Source organism: Tupaia chinensis, unplaced genomic scaffold (assembly GCF_000334495.1).
Source record: "Tupaia chinensis unplaced genomic scaffold, TupChi_1.0 Scaffold000008_1, whole genome shotgun sequence".
Lineage (NCBI taxonomy): Eukaryota > Metazoa > Chordata > Mammalia > Scandentia > Tupaiidae > Tupaia > Tupaia belangeri.
This window is the reverse complement of record NW_006159437.1, coordinates 536,143-559,463: the sequence shown is the minus strand read 5'-3', so window position 1 is coordinate 559,463 and position 23,321 is coordinate 536,143. Positions and strand designations below refer to the sequence as shown.

General features: G+C 38.8%; 1 protein-coding gene and 1 pseudogene across 2 annotated transcripts in view; both read right to left on the bottom strand.

Moving 5' to 3' along the window:
* Positions 1-23,321, bottom strand: part of GRM1 (glutamate metabotropic receptor 1) — a 561,669-nt gene that overhangs the window by 209,723 nt on the left and 328,625 nt on the right. The window lies entirely within an intron of this gene.
* Positions 17,750-19,705, bottom strand: LOC102478640 (large subunit GTPase 1 homolog pseudogene; annotated as a pseudogene).

The window sequence follows — 23,321 nt, the reverse complement described above, 5'->3', positions numbered from 1 at the left end:
AAAAACTATCTTAAGAAAAGAACAACTGGGGAAAAAAGAAAAAAAAAGTGTCTTGTGACTATCCTGGAAATGTTGGTTAATTTTACACATTAGACCAACAGGAGCTTTGGAGGTTAAGGTGACTGGATCCCACAGAGCCCACTGTGTGGCTCAAGTCTTCTACTCTGGCTTGAAAATCATGCCAGCCATGTGTGTATTCATGCTTAAAATTCTAAAAGGAGAATGGAGAAGGAGGGTTGTGGCAATGACTGTCTCCCCTGGGTGATGATTTCTCTTTCCTTCTTTATCTCTCTGTCTGTTTTTTTTGGTAAGTGCATGTGCCCTATAACAAACAAACAAATAAATAAAAGTGTCAGTTTGGGGGGCCAGCAGGTGGCATGGTGGTTAAGGCACTGGACACTCTTACATGGCTTACAATGGTTCTAGTCCCAGACCTGGTAGCTTGCTTCTCACTTTCCTTCTGTGTGTGTGTGTGTGTATTAAGGGAGCTGGATCCCTTACCATGGCTGACTGTGCAATTTGAATCCCAGACCCAGAAGCCTGAAAAACACTCTGGGCAAGTGAGCATGTGTCCCCCAGGATGGAGAAATGGAGAATGGGTTGTGGTGTGACTAGATCCCACCAGGGGGTGCTTTCTCTCTTTTCCCTCTCTCTGTGTGTAGTGCGTGCACATGACCTCTGGATGAAGGAGAGGGGAAGATATGGAAGGAACACGAATGTCTATTAATGGATGAGTAGATAAAGAAAATGTGGTAGATACATACCATAAAATATTATTCAGCTTTAAAACAGGACAGCCTGTCATATGCAACAACATGAACAAATTTTGAGAGCATTGTGCTCAGGGAAGACACTCAATGCAGAAGGACAATTACGATGAATCCATGGATATGGAGTTGCTAAAGTAGTCAACATCACAGAAGCAGAGAGAGGGCTGTTGCCACTGACTGGAGTTGGGAAAAATGAGAAGTTACTCTTCAGGGGGTATAAAGTTTCAGTTATGCAAGGTGGATACATTCTAAAGATCTACTGTAGGACCCTGTACCTACAGTTCATAATACCATATTGTGCTCTTAAAAATGTGTTAAAAAGCTGGATCTTGTGTTAAGTGCTCTGACCACAACTAGGAAACAAAATGGTTTAATTAGCATTGTGGAAATGCTATGTTATCTGAGATCTAGCACCAGTACTAGATGTGAATGGAATGAAAAGCACTTGTCGGGGTTAAGTAGTGGTACAACTATAATACAACTGCACCTACATGGGAAAGGTCCTGAGTTCATGTCTTAGCAGCTCCCTGAGCATCTTGGGTGTGCACTCATATGCCCGTGATCTAGACGGACTTTAAGTTAGGGGTGATTTATGGTGTGAAGCCCCAGTTAGGTTGTATCTCTCCCTATTTATCTGTCTCCCTCTCTCTCTTTCTGGGGATAAATACATAAATATTTTTTAATAAGAAGGCAATATTCTAAACTAGGGCTTGATGAGCGAATAGGAGCAAACCATGAAAAGAGGTGGGAGAGAAAGACTTTTCTAAAAGCATTCACCTTTAAGCACGAGTATGCCCAGGTAAGGGGCTCAGCACAAGTCTACTGGACAGACAGCTAGTGGAAACTTGGTCAGAAAAAGTCTCATCCAGTTCTGAATATATGGCTTAGGCAAGAAGCCTTCAGTCCCCTAAAAATGATAGAAAGGCCTTCTTCATGTATTCTGGTTGATTTATTATTTAGCAAAACTAGCTACTGTTTCAATGCACCAAACAAGATGCTCAAGCTATAGTATCAAGTAGCTCGATCACGATCAGGTAGGAGTAAGCCCTCATGGATTTTACTGCTGTGTTGTATATAGGGAGGTTGTTTTCTGGACTGATGTGTTCCAGTGATTTCTGATACTCTCTGGGGCTTCTTACGTACTTCACACCTGAAGTAACTTTGGTAGAACTTTTGGACAATGGGGCCCCTAACAAAACCCTCAGGCAGGTAAGTCAGTAATAAAATAAAGTATATAGGAAGAAAAGAGTGCTGGACATAAAAGAGATTTAGAAGCAAAAATGGAAGAAAGGCTGCTGAGGTAAAGGAGAAAGAGGAAAGAAAATGATGTATTCATGGTAAAGAAAGGCAACGTGCCTTGGGAGGCCTTCTCGGGCACAGTGGGCTGCCTACCTTTGTCATTATGGTCTTTGAAAATTAAGTTTTAAACACCCTAGCATGCCTAGCTCAGTGCATAGAGACATAGGACAAATATTTCATGGGATGAATTATAGAAAATAACAGCCTGGGGCATTTTTGGTGTGCTTAAGAGCTCATGCTCAAAGAAAATTTTACATAAATTTCACTGCTGCCAATAAAAACCAGGCAAGTCTTCAAAACAGCATTCCAGTACTCGCCTTTCCCTTGAATCCCATTATAAGCTTTAAGACCTTAAATCAACTTCCCCAATCTGAAAACCTGAAGGAAATCACACAACTATAACCACCGTAGAGTTTAGTTAAGAAATAATTTATGACTGCTGCTAAAATCACAGTTATCTTTTTAGGGAGGGAAAAAACTATCTTAAGAAAAGAACAACTGGGGAAAAAAGAAAAAAAAAGTGTCTTGTGACTATCCTGGAAATGTTGGTTAATTTTACACATTAGACCAACAGGAGCTTTGGAGGTTAAGGTGACTGGATCCCACAGAGCCCACTGTGTGGCTCAAGTCTTCTACTCTGGCTTGAAAATCATGCCAGCCATGTGTGTATTCATGCTTAAAATTCTAAAAGGAGAATGGAGAAGGAGGGTTGTGGCAATGACTGTCTCCCCTGGGTGATGATTTCTCTTTCCTTCTTTATCTCTCTGTCTGTTTTTTTTGGTAAGTGCATGTGCCCTATAACAAACAAACAAATAAATAAAAGTGTCAGTTTGGGGGGCCAGCAGGTGGCATGGTGGTTAAGGCACTGGACACTCTTACATGGCTTACAATGGTTCTAGTCCCAGACCTGGTAGCTTGCTTCTCACTTTCCTTCTGTGTGTGTGTGTGTGTCTCTCTCTGGTCAAATTAAAATAAATGAATGAATGAATAAAATTAAATAAATAATTCTTTTTAAAAAAGTGTCAGTTTGACTGGGACACAGAGTGCTCAGATTATATTATTATTAGTAGTAGTAGTAGTAGTATGGAAAGGGTCCCAGCATGTAATTTAACTTCCTTATTTCTTTCTCTGTGTTCTCTTTTATGCTCTAAATTGTATGGAGCATCCTACATGTGAGAAATAAATCTAATTCCAGGGTTCCAATTAGAAAGCCCACTGTGCTGCACCCCTAAACCATAATATTCAACCCTTTTTGTATTCATTTGACATCTCCTTTATCAATTTCAGCTGAGAACTTCAGCAGAGAAAAGAAGGTGGCAGCCTACTGAGCCCCCTCAAACCTACATACTGTGTTCTTTTTTCCTGTTATATTGGATTCTAAACTCCAGGCTTTCCCTGCTGAAACCCATCCTACACATCCTACACATGAGAAAACTCAAGTGCTGTTCAGAGACAGGTCCAGCTCCTCTGGAGCACAGCACAAAAGCAGCAGTGTGAGGATTACGCCCTGCCATGAGGGCCATGAATGCCTCAGTGAGATCCACACACAATTCTGCAAACAACAGAGAGCAATTGCATTTGAAATTATTATTATTATTGCTGGGCGTGTCTCCGAGTGTGTTTCTAGATGAGATTAGCATTTGAATCCACGGACTCAGTTAGCAGATGGCTCTCTCCAGTGTGGGTGGGCATGATTCAATCCACTGAGGGTCTGAACTGAACAAACATGTGGAAGGGAGATTTGGTGTCCCTGCATGATGCCAGACCTGGGACACAGTCTTCTCAGATCTCAACTGGTTTTCAGACCTATACCACCAGCGCTCCTGGGTCTCATGGGACTCTAAGTCTCCATAATTACATGAGCCAAATTTTATAATAAATCCTTCTTCTATTAGTTCTGTTTCTCTGGAGAACTCCTATTAATACATTGCGTTATTTATTCATTTTTATTTAAATCATATAATACCTAGCACATATTAACTATAAGCCCAATGCTCAATGCTAAATTGACAGTATCCAGTTTAACAAGAGGAGAGGCTATGTTATCTGTCCTTAAACAGATATGATCTTATGTCCTTATTGTGTGAGGTGAAAAAATAGCCCATTATACACTTTAAAATAAGAAAATATGCATATATGCACATATGTACATAAGAATACATACACACACACTATGAGAGAACTGAAAAATACAAATAAAAGAAGGAATAAATGACATCAGATTGGTTGAGTCAAGAAAGCCTTTCCTACAAAGATGAAAATGGAGAGTCTTAAAATATTATTAGAATTTTTAAAAATAAAGATGGATAACAGACTACTATTTAGATGCAAAAAACACAGAGCCTAAAGCACAGAGGCAGAAAACTCACACGCTGTTCAGAGACAGGTCCAGCTCCTCTGGAGCATGGTAAAGCACAAAAGCAGCAGTGTGAGGATTATGCAGTGCCATGAGGGCCATGAATGCCTGGGTGAAATTCACACACAATTCTGCAAACAATGGAAAGCAATTGTGTTTGAAATACATGACACCATGAGAGCTTTTCTTTGGGAAGATTATAGGCAGAGATGTGTAGGATGGATTACAACAGGGAAAACTTGGAGTTTAGAATCCAATATAATAGCAAAAAAGAACACCATAAGTGGGTTTGAGAGGTCTCAGTAGGCTGCCACCTTTTTTTTTTTTTTCTCCACTGAAGTTCTGGAGCAATTGAAATTGATAAAGGGAATGTCAAGTGAACACAAAAACTGTTGAATATCATGGCTTAGGGGTGCAGCACAGTGGACTTCCTAACTGGAACCCTAGAATTAGATGGTTTCTCATGTGCAGGATGTTCTACACAATTAAGAGCATAAAAAAGAGAACAGAAGAAGCAACATGGAAGAAGTTAAACTACATGCTGGGACCCTTTCACAAACACACCAGGGGAGAGAGAGCAAAGGGCCATATGGAGGCAGAGAGTTGTATAATGGAGAAATTTCCCCAAGAAGAAGTCGGGAAAACATGTTTTTGCATTCACAATGGAGGGTTCTTTTTCCTTGAAAATGAAATGATAGCTGACATTAACTACTAGCCAAAGACTCTCTAAGCACTTTACCAACGTTTACTCATTTAATCTTAAAAAAAAAAAAGGTAAAAACCCTAGATTATGGGTACTGTTATTATTTCTATTTTTCATGTTTAAAAGGGTAAGTAAATTTGGCAAGATGGCACCACTCATAGTGGCACACCCTAAATTGGACCTAAAGCTGTGGTGTTTCAAAGTCTAACTTTCCTTTGGTAAAGAAACTAACTGCTATACCAAAGGAAAGTGTCAAGAGAAGGCTTTTGGCAATGCCTACTGGTTAGGGTAAAGCTTAAGGACAAGGATCAGGGTAAGAGTCAGAAACCAGCATAGGACAACTTCAAGGAACCTGGCTAAGACAAAAGTACCCCTTGAATTAGTCATGGACTCAGAGAACAGTGTCAGCAATGAAAATGGTGGTGGAAGTAAAGCTTAATTTGAGACACAGGAATAAGTGAATATGAATACATGAAAAGAGTAAGTATATATTTTTAAGAAATTTAGCAAAAGAAGATGTAGTTGCAGTATAGTAGCTTATGGGAGAAGAAAGTTGAGCAAAATATTTTTGCAGTTTGTTAGTGAAAAACTGCAAAGTTTTTTTTTTTTTTTTTTTGGAAAGGTTTTTGCTATAGGGCGCGTGCGCTCACCAGACAGACAGAGAGAGACATAGAGACAGAAAGCGAGAAATCACAGCCCAGGGGGGATGGTCACGCGGCAATCCCTTCTCCTCCATTCTCCTCTCGGGATCTTGGGCACGCATGCACACGCACCTGGCGTGAGTTTTAAGCCACCAGATCCGGGTCGTGAACTGCAGTCGACTACGTGGGAGTCCAGTGACATAGCCATTACGCTAACTGCTGGTTCCCAAAAACTGCAAAGTTTTAAAAGTGTAAAAATAACTGAGATTTGTTTGTTTTCTTTTCCAAAAAAGAAACAAAAAGATAAATGGATTAAAAAAATGTGGCACATATATACTACGGCTACTCTCAACCATACAGAACAATGAGACGCTGGCATTTGATATCAGTGGATGAATATGGAAGATTTAACGCTACGTGAAGCAAGCCAGACTATGAAAGAGAGGCACTGTATGTCCCCACTTATATACCGAACATCTGCACTCTGTGGCAGAAATTGAAAGATTGGAAGGTACAGTAGCAAGGAGGTAACTATGGTAGTAGAGACAGTATAAGAGGAGAAGAGTAATAGTGAATGGGAGGGAAGGGATCAGGGAAAAATATTTAACAGACACAATAGTGAAAAGTTATCTATTAATGATAATGTATATGGGATAACTTTGACTTGACTAATATGCACTGTATTCATGCTGAAAAAATCATTTTGTATGCTGTAAAGATGTACAGTGACTAAATGCATTTAAAAATTTTTTAAAAAGAAAAAGTTGAGATTGTCAGTGGAGCACAAATTGAAGAAGCAAGTGAAAGAGTACAAAATTAAGAAATTTAAGTCCACAAGAGACAGGAGAATGAGACCTAAAAACAGGAGACATGGCATAACTTAAAATCAAGAAGTTTCTTCAGGCAGGGAGACACGAATATATTTGAAGATAGAAAAATACAGGAGTCTCAGTCAGGAAAGCTCTAACACAAATTAGAAAAATCACTCTAGGATTTGACAAGACACCAAAGGCTTGGATAAGTGAGATTGCCACAGCTCTCCTAAGAAATGAGATCAGAAATCAATAAAAATAAAATGACTGCTGAGAAGTGAGGATAAACTGAGTGCAACTAATATGGCTGTACAGCAGACTTGGTCAACGGGGGAAAGTGTTTTTCTGAGGTGGTTTGGACAGTAATATATAGTGGCTAAACAGTAATATAAATCTTTCAAACCTAAAAATTCTATCATTTGAATGTTCTTCCTCTCCTTCCCAAATTCATATGTGTTGAGACTTGGTTGTGATGGGATTAGACTGTAAAATCTTAATCTGACTACGTTGTTGAAAGGTGAGGCCTTTGGGAAGGAAGTACAGTTAAGATCATCAGGGTGAGCCTCCCATGACTGGCTACCTGTGTGTTTATAAGGAAAAAGAAAGAGATCAAAAAAAAAAAAAAAAAAATAAACAGACACAGATGCATGCATTCCAGCTCTCCACCATTTGTTTGGTAATACAGCCAAAAGACCCTCACCAAGTGCAGCCCCTAGACCTCAGACCTCCGACTCATGAGTTGAAAGAAATCTTTATTCTTTAAGTCACCCAGTTATAGGTATTTTCTTTTATTAGCAACAAAATAGACTAGAACAATTCTCTATATTATTTTAGAAGCATATAAACAAATTCAAGTCCTTTTGACTCTAATGTTTTGGTAACAGACTGTCCACAAAACAAACAAACAAACAAAAACAATGAAATAAAGAATTGAGCCAATTATTTTATGGATTCAAGTCTCTAACCTCATCATTTTAGGCTAAAATAGATTTTTGTGTTAAATAAAAAGCCAAATAGATCTTTTAATCCAGACAAAATTAAGAAACTGTGTGCTTAAACCTTATTTTGTAAAGCAACAGTGGACATTGTGTATGTTGAACAGAAAATTATTCTAAAATATTGAAGTAGAGAATTGTAGATTTGCTGAGGTTTCAATTGCATCATATTATTCACTTTACTATTTCTTCTTCCAGACTGTTTTTCTTTGTATTCCCAATCTTCAAAAGTACTGAAATTGATACAACTCTATTCTCTAGTAAAACACAATTAACACTATTTATTAAGCCAATAAAATAAAAGAGGCTTTAGGTATCTTGGGTATTCAACCAGTTTTATTTGATGGAGGAATAGGAGTAAGAATAATGGGGTATTCTGGTAAGAGAGACTTGACATTTACAGTTTGCTACATTTTGCTAACATTGTATACACTATAACAAAATGTTTTCTGTCTTTCATAATCACAAAATCAACTTAGTGGGCCATGGCTAGGCTTTTTCTAAATTAAGGTTTTTGCCATAGGGTGTGTGTACTCTCCTGAGAGAGAGAGACATAGAGAGAGGGAAACTGAGAAACAACCCTCCCGAGGGGAGGGCCATGCTGCATTCCCTTCTCTGTTCTCCTCTCAGGATTTTGAGCACACATACACATGAGCCCAGGACAGCTTTCAAGCCACCATGTCGTGTCCAAGACTCCAACCCCAGTCGACCATGTGGGAGTCCTGCGACCCAACCACCTATGCCACTTCCTGGCCCTGACTAGGATTTTAAGAGTGAGATAGAACAGGGACCAGCAGATGGTGGTAATGTTTACATCACAGGACTCCCACATATTCGACCACAGTTTGAGTCTCAGACCTGGCAGCTTGAAACTCATGCCAGGCACATGTGCATGTGTGCCCAAAATCCTGAGAGGAGATGAAGAAGGGATCGCAGCATGGCTGTGCTCTCTTGGGGGGGGGTGATTTCTAGCTTTCTGTATCTCTCTGTCTCCCTGGCAAGCACAAACACCCTATAACAAAAGTCTCTAAAAAAAAAAAGCATGAAATAGAATGTGGGCCAGGAGGTGACATGGTAATTAAGGAACAAGATTCCTACATGGCCAAAAGCTCTTTGAGCTCCCAACTCCATGGCTTGAAAAATCACCATAAGTGTATATGGATGCAAGACCAAAATCCCAAGAAGAAAATGGTGGAGAAGAGATTGGGGTATGAGCCATCCACTCAGAGGGTAATTTCTCACTTTCCATTTTTTCTGCCTCTCTCCGGAGAGCACATGTACCCTATGGCAAAAACCTTAAAAAAAAAGGAAGCATAAATTTTTTTCTTTTATTTGGAGAAGTTTTTGCTGTAGGGCGCGTGTGCTTGCCAGAAAGACAGAGACAGAACTGCTACGGATCACGTTCAAAATGAGTGGAAAGTCATCAGTCAAATGAGTTACTTTAAAGTCATGTTTTTGGCTAGCAAGAATCCATTCTCATTTTCCCCACACCCCAATTTCCTTTTGAGGAGTTACTTCTCTCTGAATGACTGTAGAGTCTTAGTGGGATGGAAATCCTAGAGCCTACTTTACAGTCTGGAAGCTGGAAGAGAACAAATCTCCAATTGGATACTCTCTCCTGGGACTTTGAATCTTAAACAAATGACACAAGGATGAAAAACAGAAATAGGTGGCATATACACACAGTCTTTCTGGTAGTGGCATATAGACCAGTAGTTTCTGCTATAGTTACTGCCTAGTCTCCAGCTTTTCCCCAATATTTAAAGTCTGGATTCCTTCTAATAGGCCCTTTTATTTCATATAGCTTTATAGTATATTTTGAAATCTGGTTTTATCATGCTTCCTCCTCCATTCTTCTGCTCAATATTGCTTTAGTTTCAGAAGTTTTTGTGATGCATATACATGCTGCAATTGTTTATTTCTATTTCTGTGAATAATGTCATTGGATTTTGACAGATACTGTACTGAACCGTAGATTGTTTTTGGTAGTACAGGCATTTTAACTATACTGATTCTTCAAATACTTGTACATCAGATATCTTTCCATTTTTTGTGTATTCTTCCATTTATTTCATTAGTAATTTAAAGGTTTCATTATAAAAATACTATATTCTCTTTGTAGCTGTCATATATGAGATTTTAAAAAATTCTTTCTCAGCCATTTTATTACCAGTATATGAAAGTGCTACTTATTTTCTGACTGTTGATGTTGAATACACAATTTATGTATGCAACTTTACTGAGTTAAGTTATCAATTTTTAGGAGTTTTGTAGAATCTTTAGAGTTTTCTAATAGAAGATCATATAATCTGCAAACAGACACAATTTGCCCTCCTTTCCAATCTGGATATCTTTCAGTTTCTTTCTCTTGCCTAGTTATTCTGGTTAGGACTTACCAAAAAATCCTTTTTTGCTTATTACCAGAGTCAGTTATACTCAGAATCAAAGGACACTAAACTTTTAAATTATCTTGTTTAAACCTCAGAACTATCCTGTAATGTAGGCTTGTTTGTTTTGTTTTTGTTTTTATTGAGAAAAGTAAGATTGATGGGAGTCTGGTAATTTTGCAGGTATGGGATTTAGATCAGGTCACTGCACTACAAGTTTATGTTCTTTATACTAAACAATGGCTGGCAATAGTATATAGTCTTATATATCACATGCAGAGTAATTTTATGTAGAGGATTTGTCAGACAATTGTTCCTATTTTATTTGTGTGAATCAAAATCAATATTTTATTAACTTCAAGAGAAATTTGAGATGTTACAGAATATTTTTAAGATTATGCATGTTGAAAGAAAATATAGGTTAGGATTTTTGGTAGACATTTCAATTGATTTTTAAGAAAGAAGGTCTTATTTTCTTATTAATTGCATCCCTTTAACCATACACCAGAGTTCTGGAGCTCTCAAGATGTATCACATGAATGTGAACTACTTAGGAGTTACCTCAAGAAATATGTCAATGGCAATAAACAAGAGTTAGACTGGATAATTCAGCTGGACATTACCATATTTTTTGTTTCTTTCTTTCTTCCATAAGCAGGTAAGCAGGAGAGAGAGAGAGAGAGAGAGAGAGAGAGAGAGAGAGAGGAGCACCTCCAACAGGATCCTCCCACTGCAATCTACCCATTTTTGTCACCCCAGATCATGGAGTCTTTGGGTGTGAACTCAGAATCTTCCTATGTGGATCAGCCTCAAAGACCATTGAGTCACAGCTGTACCACCCCCACTTTTTATCAAGAGTGGTTCAGCTTCGCCATTCCTCTAAATCTCCTCCCTAAACACAACACAGACTCACACACTCAACCAATCTATTTAGTTCATTTTCTGTTACCATCCCCAATCACCACTCTGTAGGACAGTCCCTTGTCTTCTTTACTTTAGACTAGTACCAATGCTTTATAGTTTTAAATCAATAAAGTGAATTTTTCCATGATAAAATTTCATGTAATTGGGTCTCCAAATAATAAAAAAAATATGCAACTGGAATAGGAACCATTTCAGGAAAAAAAAAAAAAGCCCTAATTTTAAACAAACAAATAAAGAAATAAAGAAATTTAGAGTCCTAAATCAATCTTTCACTTTCTCAAGTCCATTATTCACATTGCTGCCATAGAGGTCTTTACAAAACTAGAACAAAGTCAGATTCTTTACCTTTATTTTAATACAGTACAATTCATCAATATTTGAAAATCTGAAGTTTCTAAACACATCAACTGTCTTTGTTTCCGTGCTTTGGCAAGTGTTGTTTCAATTACGTGGAATCCATTTTTAATCTTGCTCACCTAGAAAAATCTTATTTTCCTTCTTTCTTTTTTTCCTCTAAAAAAATTGCTATAGGGTATGTGCATCTGCCAAAGAAAGGCAGAGAGAGATGAAATGAGAAAACACTAACCCCCATCCCATGGAGGATGACCACATGGCAATCACTTCATTATTCTCCAAAGATTTTGAGCATGTGTACAGATGTGCCTGGCGTGTTTTTTCAAGCTACCAGGTCTAGTACTTGAACTATACAGTAGGTCATGTGGGATCCAGTCACCCTAACCACCATGCCACCAGCTTGCCAGAAAAATCTTGTTTTCTTAGAAACTAGTTGTGATGTCACTTCCTCCAGGAAGTCCTCCCGAATATTTTTAAAAATCATTAAAGATTTAATCATACCTCCTTTATTGTCTCTATTTCTTGCATGTATAGTCTACTGCTTGTTCATTTATCCAACAAGTATTTCACTGCTTACAATTTTGAGGCACTATTCTAGCCTCTGAGAATATATCAGTGAATACAACAGTAAAGAAAAAAAAAAAAAGAAAAAAATAACTAACTTCATGAAGGCTAAAGAATCTATATGGAAAAGTAAGTAAAATATATAAAATGTAAGATATAGCCAGTCAGCCAGGTGGCCAGGTAGTGAAGGCGGCTGAATCCCACATAGCTGACTATGCCATTTGAGTCCCAGGTCCAGTAGCTTGAAACATACCAGGTACATGTGTGAGTGTAACCAAAATCCCAAGAGGAAAATGGAGGAGAAAGGACTGTAGATGGCCATCACCTCCCCCACCCCCTTGGGTGTGCTCTCACTCCTCCTGCCCCCACCACACTTCTCTCTCTTGCAAGCTCACACACACTACAGTAAAACAAAACAAAATAAAAAGTAAGATAGTGATAACTTCCTAGGAAAAAAATGTGGGACGGGTGAGAAAGAAAGTATTGGGAGAAGGGAATATAATTCTGTGAGGCTGGGCAAGGGAAACATCACCAGGATGCATTTGAGAAAGGACATAAAGGTGGTAAAGTCATGAGCTTGGAGAATGTCTGAGGAAGAGAAATCCAGTCAGAAGAAATTACCAGTGTAAAGATGCTTGAGTAGGAATGTGCTGAGCAAAATCAAGAGTGACTGAGCCAAGGTTAAAATATATGATCAGAGGATATCAGATCACAGAGGAGTTGGGCACGGGCTTTGAATAAGACAGGAAGCCATTGGAGGGATTGAAGTAAATAAGGAATATGATTGAAGTTGATTTGTGAGGATCACTCTATATAACTTCTGCCCTTGTTCATGCACATAAGTCAAATGCTGAGACTAGATTAGACAGACAAGGTGTCTCTACTTCCATGTGATGCTTCCAAACAACTGTGAAACAGAGCATCTGCTGCCTTTGGCCTAAGGTAATTTCCAACTAAGACCTGCCAGATACATACAGCAAGTCTGTCTCTCACTTCCAATATTTAAATTTTAGGTTACAAATAATTCAAAGGCGAATATTTTCTGGTCTACTTTCTCCAGGGCTGCCATTTGTGAAAATGACACTGACATCTGAAAATAGAATTAATGCAGGGATAAACATAAAAGGATCTTGGTGTTATAAAACACTATGAAAAGAGGATCAAGAAATTAATTGGAAAGTTATTTTACTGATGGAGCTTTAGGGATTTATGCAATTAAAATTTGAGTAGGAGAAAGGAGAGATAATGAACATCAAATTGGTATTTCAGATGCCTGATTGTGAGATGGTTAAAGAAAAACTTTACAATGAATTTGTTTGTGTTAATGCAGACAATTTTTTGCAGTCATTAAAATGGTCATATTAGGAAGGAGATTAAAGTTTACATTTATATTTAGTATATATTCTTCCAAGAGCCTTGTGTGTAATTCTGAAAATTAGAGACGAATCAGTACTTCATTAATCACAGATTACATTTGGACTAGAAAGTAAATGTTAGAAATCTTTACATTCTGGGTCCAGCAACTGGCATAATGGCTATGTCGCTGGACTCCCATGTAGCCCACCCCAGTTCCAGCGAGTCCCGAGTCCCAGACCGGGTGGCTTAAACTCACGCTGGGCATGTGTGCGTGCGTGCCCAAGATCCCGCGAGGAGAATGTAGGAGAAGGGATTGCAGCATGGCCATCGCCCCTGAAGGGTGATTTCTCGCTTTCTGTCTCTCTTTGTCTTTCTGGGGAGCACAGGCACCCAATAGCAAAAAAAAAAAAGAAAGAAGGTCTTATTTTCTTATTAATTGCATCCCTTTAACCATACACCAGAGTTCTGGAGCTCTCAAGATGTATCACATGAATGTGAACTACTTAGGAGTTACCTCAAGAAATATGTCAATGGCAATAAACAAGAGTTAGACTGGATAATTCAGCTGGACATTACCATATTTTTTGTTTCTTTCTTTCTTCCATAAGCAGGTAAGCAGGAGAGAGAGAGAGAGAGAGAGAGAGAGAGAGAGAGAGAGGAGCACCTCCAACAGGATCCTCCCACTGCAATCTACCCATTTTTGTCACCCCAGATCATGGAGTCTTTGGGTGTGAACTCAGAATCTTCCTATGTGGATCAGCCTCAAAGACCATTGAGTCACAGCTGTACCACCCCCACTTTTTATCAAGAGTGGTTCAGCTTCGCCATTCCTCTAAATCTCCTCCCTAAACACAACACAGACTCACACACTCAACCAATCTATTTAGTTCATTTTCTGTTACCATCCCCAATCACCACTCTGTAGGACAGTCCCTTGTCTTCTTTACTTTAGACTAGTACCAATGCTTTATAGTTTTAAATCAATAAAGTGAATTTTTCCATGATAAAATTTCATGTAATTGGGTCTCCAAATAATAAAAAAAATATGCAACTGGAATAGGAACCATTTCAGGAAAAAAAAAAAAAGCCCTAATTTTAAACAAACAAATAAAGAAATAAATAAATTTAGAGTCCTAAATCAATCTTTCACTTTCTCAAGTCCATTATTCACATTGCTGCCATAGAGGTCTTTACAAAACTAGAACAAAGTCAGATTCTTTACCTTTATTTTAATACAGTACAATTCATCAATATTTGAAAATCTGAAGTTTCTAAACACATCAACTGTCTTTGTTTCCGTGCTTTGGCAAGTGTTGTTTCAATTACGTGGAATCCATTTTTAATCTTGCTCACCTAGAAAAATCTTATTTTCCTTCTTTCTTTTTTTCCTCTAAAAAAATTGCTATAGGGTATGTGCATCTGCCAAAGAAAGGCAGAGAGAGATGAAATGAGAAAACACTAACCCCCATCCCATGGAGGATGACCACATGGCAATCACTTCATTATTCTCCAAAGATTTTGAGCATGTGTACAGATGTGCCTGGCGTGTTTTTTCAAGCTACCAGGTCTAGTACTTGAACTATACAGTAGGTCATGTGGGATCCAGTCACCCTAACCACCATGCCACCAGCTTGCCAGAAAAATCTTGTTTTCTTAGAAACTAGTTGTGATGTCACTTCCTCCAGGAAGTCCTCCCGAATATTTTTAAAAATCATTAAAGATTTAATCATACCTCCTTTATTGTCTCTATTTCTTGCATGTATAGTCTACTGCTTGTTCATTTATCCAACAAGTATTTCACTGCTTACAATTTTGAGGCACTATTCTAGCCTCTGAGAATATATCAGTGAATACAACAGTAAAGAAAAAAAAAAAAAGAAAAAAATAACTAACTTCATGAAGGCTAAAGAATCTATATGGAAAAGTAAGTAAAATATATAAAATGTAAGATATAGCCAGTCAGCCAGGTGGCCAGGTAGTGAAGGCGGCTGAATCCCACATAGCTGACTATGCCATTTGAGTCCCAGGTCCAGTAGCTTGAAACATACCAGGTACATGTGTGAGTGTAACCAAAATCCCAAGAGGAAAATGGAGGAGAAAGGACTGTAGATGGCCATCACCTCCCCCACCCCCTTGGGTGTGCTCTCACTCCTCCTGCCCCCACCACACTTCTCTCTCTTGCAAGCTCACACACACTACAGTAAAACAAAACAAAATAAAAAGTAAGATAGTGATAACTTCCTAGGAAAAAAATGTGGGACGGGTGAGAAAGAAAGTATTGGGAGAAGGGAATATAATTCTGTGAGGCTGGGCAAGGGAAACATCACCAGGATGCATTTGAGAAAGGACATAAAGGTGGTAAAGTCATGAGCTTGGAGAATGTCTGAGGAAGAGAAATCCAGTCAGAAGAAATTACCAGTGTAAAGATGCTTGAGTAGGAATGTGCTGAGCAAAATCAAGAGTGACTGAGCCAAGGTTAAAATATATGATCAGAGGATATCAGATCACAGAGGAGTTGGGCACGGGCTTTGAATAAGACAGGAAGCCATTGGAGGGATTGAAGTAAATAAGGAATATGATTGAAGTTGATTTGTGAGGATCACTCTATATAACTTCTGCCCTTGTTCATGCACATAAGTCAAATGCTGAGACTAGATTAGACAGACAAGGTGTCTCTACTTCCATGTGATGCTTCCAAACAACTGTGAAACAGAGCATCTGCTGCCTTTGGCCTAAGGTAATTTCCAACTAAGACCTGCCAGATACATACAGCAAGTCTGTCTCTCACTTCCAATATTTAAATTTTAGGTTACAAATAATTCAAAGGCGAATATTTTCTGGTCTACTTTCTCCAGGGCTGCCATTTGTGAAAATGACACTGACATCTGAAAATAGAATTAATGCAGGGATAAACATAAAAGGATCTTGGTGTTATAAAACACTATGAAAAGAGGATCAAGAAATTAATTGGAAAGTTATTTTACTGATGGAGCTTTAGGGATTTATGCAATTAAAATTTGAGTAGGAGAAAGGAGAGATAATGAACATCAAATTGGTATTTCAGATGCCTGATTGTGAGATGGTTAAAGAAAAACTTTACAATGAATTTGTTTGTGTTAATGCAGACAATTTTTTGCAGTCATTAAAATGGTCATATTAGGAAGGAGATTAAAGTTTACATTTATATTTAGTATATATTCTTCCAAGAGCCTTGTGTGTAATTCTGAAAATTAGAGACGAATCAGTACTTCATTAATCACAGATTACATTTGGACTAGAAAGTAAATGTTAGAAATCTTTACATTCTGGGTCCAGCAACTGGCATAATGGCTATGTCGCTGGACTCCCATGTAGCCCACCCCAGTTCCAGCGAGTCCCGAGTCCCAGACCGGGTGGCTTAAACTCACACTGGGCATGTGTGCGTGCGTGCCCAAGATCCCGCGAGGAGAATGTAGGAGAAGGGATTGCAGCATGGCCATCGCCCCTGAAGGGTGATTTCTCGCTTTCTGTCTCTCTTTGTCTTTCTGGGGAGCACAGGCACCCAATAGCAAAAAAAAAAAAGAGAAAAGAAATCTTTACATTCTTTAAGTCATTTATCTTGCTAATAACCCCATCTGTCACCTTAAAACTGAAGAAAGTTCAAGAAATTAAGATATGCTTTTCTTCACCTTTATATAATTTCACAGTTCTCATTTACTCAAACATTTCCAGCGATATGTTCCCTAACTCTATCAGCTACATAATTATTATGCCACGGTACCTGCACAGCAAATGCAAGAAAGATTTATGTGCATGCATGGTAATGTGGGCATGCACACGAATAAACTGATGGGGCCAATATGAGCTTCGTATGTTATTGTGGTCAAGTTATTCATCTTCTCTGTAACTCAGCTTCCTCCTCCATAAAAACAGGATAACCATCTGTTTCATAAGTTATATCAAGTAAATAATAAAATAAGCAAAATGCTTAGAACAGTGTTTAGAACAATATGAGAGCCCAACTACAGTGTGAAATATATAGAATATATATAGGAAAGTGTCTGGGTGAAACCAAAGCATCTGTAATACAGCAAATGAGTATAGAGGTCACCAGTTTTTAAAAACATTTTAAATAAATTAATGAATGAATTATTTTATTTATTTATTTATTTTTATTTAAAATCCATCATGTTTTAGCAAATTAAACACTGTTAAGAGAACATGGAACGTCCAAGTCGCAGTTTAGCTACCCAAACCAATTAAAACGGGTTGGTGGCATTTTAAATTTTAATATATTTTATAAAAATCTCCCAGCTTATGAATTAATATGCATGTATATGTTTACATAAACAAATATACACGATTCATTCCCTCATCCCAAGCTCGGCCTTCTCCAAGACCAGGCTCCTGGGCTCCCAGATGACGACATTCAGCGGATGCTGCTGTTTCCAGGAGCCTGTCCGTCCTGACAGGAGACTGTCGGATGGGCTGCACTCCGCGAGAGCAAGGACCATGGCCGACCCACTGTCTTGAAGGCTGCCACACGACAAGCAGCTTCTGCTCTTTCCCGCCTAACCAATGCAGATGCCACTGCTGTGGTGGCCCAAGTTCACATATCCAGGTGCTTGTAGAGTCTCCGACTTTTCTCTTTCTTATTTCCTTTGCCGTGTTTCTTCCAGGGCTTCCCAACCACGCTCTCAGAGCTCACAGCAGCGGCAGTCACCACGCCACTACCAAGCTTGTAACCCATTCCAGGCTGGACTCCTTTGGTCAAAGCTCGCACATTCTCGTGATGAATAAACATTTTATTAACTACATTTTCAATTTGCTTTGCTTTTTTATTTCCGCCTGGCTGTGTTTTTATTCTATCCCCATCCGTTCTGCTCTCCAGGAGTCGTCGGTGTCGGTGCCGAAAGGTCACGGGATCTCTTCCAGGAGGGGGATGACAGTACAGCAGTTTCCCGCTGACGTAATCCTTCAGGATGTAGCGCGCAGATCGAGGCTGGTCTGGCTGTCCATGTGCTGTCATGAATCCTGGCATACATCCATAAGCTGTCAACAGTTCTTCTGATGTTGGAGGCCGAAGGGGATCTTCATCTTCTCTAGGTTTTATGATACTTATGCTATAGGTAGCTTCTAAAACATGTCTTGGAATATTCTGGCAAACCAGTGATACAGGCAGGATGTGATCTCTCATCTGGTCAATTGGGAGGATGCCCTTGCAAGTCATCTCTGCCTTGGTAGACACAAAAGACGGCATCACCAGGCCTGGGCAGTCACACAGGCAGAGGCCAGGCTCCACATACAGAATCTGAAAATGCTTGGTGTGACCAGGCATGGCAGACACAGACACTTTCTTGTTGCCGGAGATGGTGTTGATTGTTGAACTCTTACCAAGGTTAGGGTAGCCCCCCAGTCCGACAGTAGGCTGCCCATCTTTTACTTTCTTCCCAGCATGTAGCTGCTTGAAGAGCTCCAGTAATCCCCGCTTTGATACTAGGTGGCTGAAATGGTATATCTGCCCTGAGCCTCAGAGTCCACACTACGGCTTTCCTCCCAGTCCTGACCAGAAGCCTCTTCAGGGCCACTGTCTTCAGAGCACGTCTGCCAAGCTTCCTCTTCCTCCTCCTGACAGTCCTCATACTCACTGTTGCCTTCACCACTAGAGGAATCTTCACCGAGTGATAGACAATTACTGTGTAGGAGCCGCTCGGTCTCACTGTGTGAAATCTCACTCTCATCAAAACTGGAGTTTTCAGATTGAGTTGTGTTGTATTCTCCACCGTCTCTGTTCACTTGTTCCTCAGAGACACTGTTCAACGGAATGGCTTCCGCCAGAGCTGACCAGAAGATAACCTTCACTTGTTCATTTTCAAAGTGCATGGCCCAAGCGTTCCGCTGCTCAGCAGTCAACAGATCCTCCTTGTTTATCAGAAGGACGTTCTCCTTGTTGGCATCTATTTCCTTCACGTAACATTCCAAATCCTCACATCTGAACAGGAGTGGATTTCAAGCATCTACTATCTGGACCACGATATCACTTCTCTGGATGACCCTCCAGAGCTGGCGCCAAAAGTCTAAATTTCATTCAAATGGAGTCAATATTAGCTTCTGTTCCTCTTCTAGCCGGACAAGTTGACATCTCTGTTCTAGAAAGTTATCTTTCTCTGCCTGTTTGAGTTCTTCTGGGTTGGTTTTCTGGTCCCAGTTTGGTCTTCTTGGAATACACAAAAACTGTTTATTTTCTTCATGGAGTTTTTTAATTCTCTGGCTTTCTTCAAAAGACGGCAGTCCAGTTCTGGCCTCAGGGAGCACAAACTTAATATTAAGCTTCTCTGCTACAAACTCTGTTCCTGCGAGTTCTGCAGTCACAAGGAAGTCATCGAGGGAACTCTGTTCAGTCACCAACTGAAGATTGAGACGACCCCAATCGTAGCCATCATTGAGTTCACTTGTGTGCAACCAGGAGTCGGTGTGACGGTGGCTACAGTTCCGCTGAGCCTGGTGGCAGATGAGGGCCCGGCCCAGCGTCCCACCACCCAGGGCTCACTCTCCTTCGGCCCATAGCACCTCAGCAGTCCACGAAAATGCTCCCAGCGCGTGCAGCTTCATGAATGAATTATTGAATCCTTTTTTATACTTTAGTTTTTTGCCATAGGGTGCATGTGGACACCAGAGAGAGACAAGGAGATAGAGAGAGAGAAAGTGAGAAATCACCTCCCAGGTGTGATGGCCATGCTGCAATCTCTTCTCTTCCATTCTCCTCTTTGAATTTTGGACACACACACACACACACACACACACACACACCCAGCATGATTTTCAAGTTACTGAATCCAGGACCTGAATCATAGTCAGCCATGTGGGAATACAATGCCTTAACCACCACAACATCTGTTAGCCCGTATATTGAATCTGTTTAACAGCTATCTGCCTCTACCACATTTATAGTCAGTCTAATTCACTTATCTTGCTAGTATTTGTATAGCTTTTCTTAGATTTTTGCAACTCTACTCATTCACAAGGCTTAATCTCTTATCACCAAAAAAGTGTTTTAGAATGGAGACAAAGACACTACATAGTTTTAAAAGCATTAATTAATCAAAATGATATAGCCATCATAAATATTTATACATTTATTTCAAGGGCCCTAAAGAAAGACTGCTAGATTTAAAGGGAGATTAGTGCAACACACTAATTGTTGAAGATTTCAGCAACCCACTGTCACCAATGGACAGGTCATCTAGACCAAAAATATACAAAGAGATTCAGGAATTAATTGATAGCAAAAACCAAATGATCTTGGCTGACATATACAGCATTCTATCAAAAAACTATGGAATACTTTTTCTCATCTCCACATGAAACTTTTTTTAAAGATTGACCACATAATAGGACACAAAATAAGGCTCTATAAATTTAAAAGTATAGAAACTATACCCAGCATCTTCTCTGAACAAAATTAAACTTGAAATTGACCACAGAAAGAGCCCTCAAAAATACACAAAAATATGTAAATTACATAACCTATTCCTGAATGACTTTCAAACTACTGAAGAAATTAGGACTTAAATCAAAAGATGCATTGAAATCAATGAAAATGAACACCACTCTCCATAACCTTTGGAACATAGAGAAAGCAGCCATAGGACACTAAGTTTATAACCCATTAGTGCTCACAAGAAAAAAAAAAAAAGGAAAAGTGGCAAATAAATAACTTAGCATTGCATCTTAAAGAACGGGAAAAGAAAGAAACCCTAAAAACAAAAAAAAAGAAAAGAAATAATATTAGACTGAAATAAATGAAGTAGAGAATAAAAGAACTATACCAAAAAAAGGCAACAAAACAAAAAGTTGGTTTTTTGAGTGGATAAACAAAATTGAAAAACCACTAGCTAGATTAATAAAGAAAAACTGAGAAAGGAACCAGATAGTTAAAATCAGTAGGGAAGCCAGTAATATTACAACCAATATATCAAAAATAGAAAATCTCATGAGATAATACTATGAGCAATGATATGCCAACAAACTAGACAACCTAGATGAGATGGACATGCACAAGTTATCTACGTCAAATCAAGGTTGAAATAGAAAGCCTGAATAGACGAAAACCAAGTCATGAGATTGAAATAGTGATAGTCTCCCAACAAAGAAAAGCCCAATCCAGAAAGCTTCACTTCTGAATCTATAAAACTTTTAAAGAAGAGCTAATTCCAATTTTTCTCAAACTATTTTGAAAGATTCAAAAGGAAAATATCCTCTCGAACTCATTTTAGGAAGCCTCCATCACCTTGATTCCAAAAGCAGAAAAGAATGTAACAAAAAAGAAACCTATAGACTAATATCCCTGATGAATATTGATGCAAAAATTTTTAATAAAACAGATTTAACAGCATATTAAGAAGATAATATACCATGACCAAGTAGGCTTCAGCCCAGTGATGCAAGGATATTTCAGTATACACAGAACAATAAATGTAATAAGTCACATCAAAGAAAGAGAGATAAAATTTCTATGATCATATCAAAAGATGCAGAAAAAGCATTTGATAAAATACAACATCTCTTCATGATCAAGACTCACAGTAAAAAGAGGGAACATTCCTCAACATAATAAAAGCCATATAAAACAGACCCTTTGTGAACATCATACTAAATGGGGAAAAGGTAAAAATCTTCCCACTAAAAACTGGAACAAGAAAAACTGCCCACTCTCTCTACTCCTTTTTACATAGTGCTGGAAGTCCTAGCCAATGCAATCAGACAAGAGAGCAAAATAAAAGGCATTCAGATAGGAAAAAAAGAAACTAAACTGTCCCTATTTGCAGATGATATGATTATATACATTAAAACATCCAAAGGAATCCACAAAAAAACTATTAGAAGTAATAAATAAATTCAGTAAGTAGCAGAAAGCTCTATAGCATTTTTATACACAGTGAACAAACTGAGACAGAATTGAAGAAAGCAATCCCATTTATTTCATTTTTTTTGAGAGGTTTTTGCTATAGGGTGTGTGCACTAGCCAGGAAGACAGAGACAGAGAGACAGAAAGCTAGAAATCATCCCCCAAGGTGGTATGACCGTGCTGCAATCCCTTCTCCTTCATTCTCCTCTTGGAATCTTGGGCAAGCACGCACACGGACCTGGCGTGAGTTTAAACCACCAGCTCCGGGACTCGAACTGTGGTCAACTACATGGGAGTTCAGCGACATAGCCATTATGCTAACTGCTGGTCGCAAGCAATCCCATTTATGATAGCCACAAAACAAATAAATAGTCTAGGAATAAACCTAACCAAAGCGGTAAAATACTTCTCCAAGGAAAATTATAAAAACTGAACAAAGAAATTTTTTTTAAATTTTTTAAAGAGGTTTTTTGCTATAGGGTGCGTGCGCTCGCCAGACAGAGAGAGAGAGACAGAGAGACAGAAAGCGAGAAATCACTCCCGGGGGGATGGCCATGCCACAATCCCTTCTCCTCCATTCTCCTCTTGGGATCTTGGGCACGCACACACACACACCCAGTGTGAGTTTTAAGCCACCGGGTCTGCGATGCGAACTGCGGTCAACTACATGGGAGTCCAGTGACATAGCCATTATGCTAACTGTTGGTCCCTGAACAAAGAAATTGAATATGATTTAAAAAAATCCAATCTGTATTTGGATTGGAAAGATCAATATAATCAAAATGTCAGTTTTACCCAAATTGATTTACATATTCAATGTGATTCTGATTCAATTATCTGTGACATTCTTCACAGAACTAGAAAAAAATTATAATATTTGTTTAGAATCATGAAAGACCCTGTATCACCAAGGCGATACAGTGTCAAAGGATAAAATAGGAGACATCTCACTGACTTTTTTTAAAAAAATATATTACAAACTAGTGATAATCAAAATAGCATGGTATTGTCACAAGAATATACATACAGATCAATGGAACAGAATGGAGAATCCAGAAATAAACCCAAAATTATACAGCTAATTGATCTTTGACAAAGGGTACAAGACAATGCAGTGAAGAAAAGAAAAAGTCTTTTCAGGAAATGGTGCTGAAAAAACTGAGTATCCACTTGCAGAAAAATGAAACTGGATCTTTATCTCTCACCATTTACAAGAATCAACTCAAAATGGATGGATCAAAGATTTAAATGCAAAACCTTATAGTACAAACTA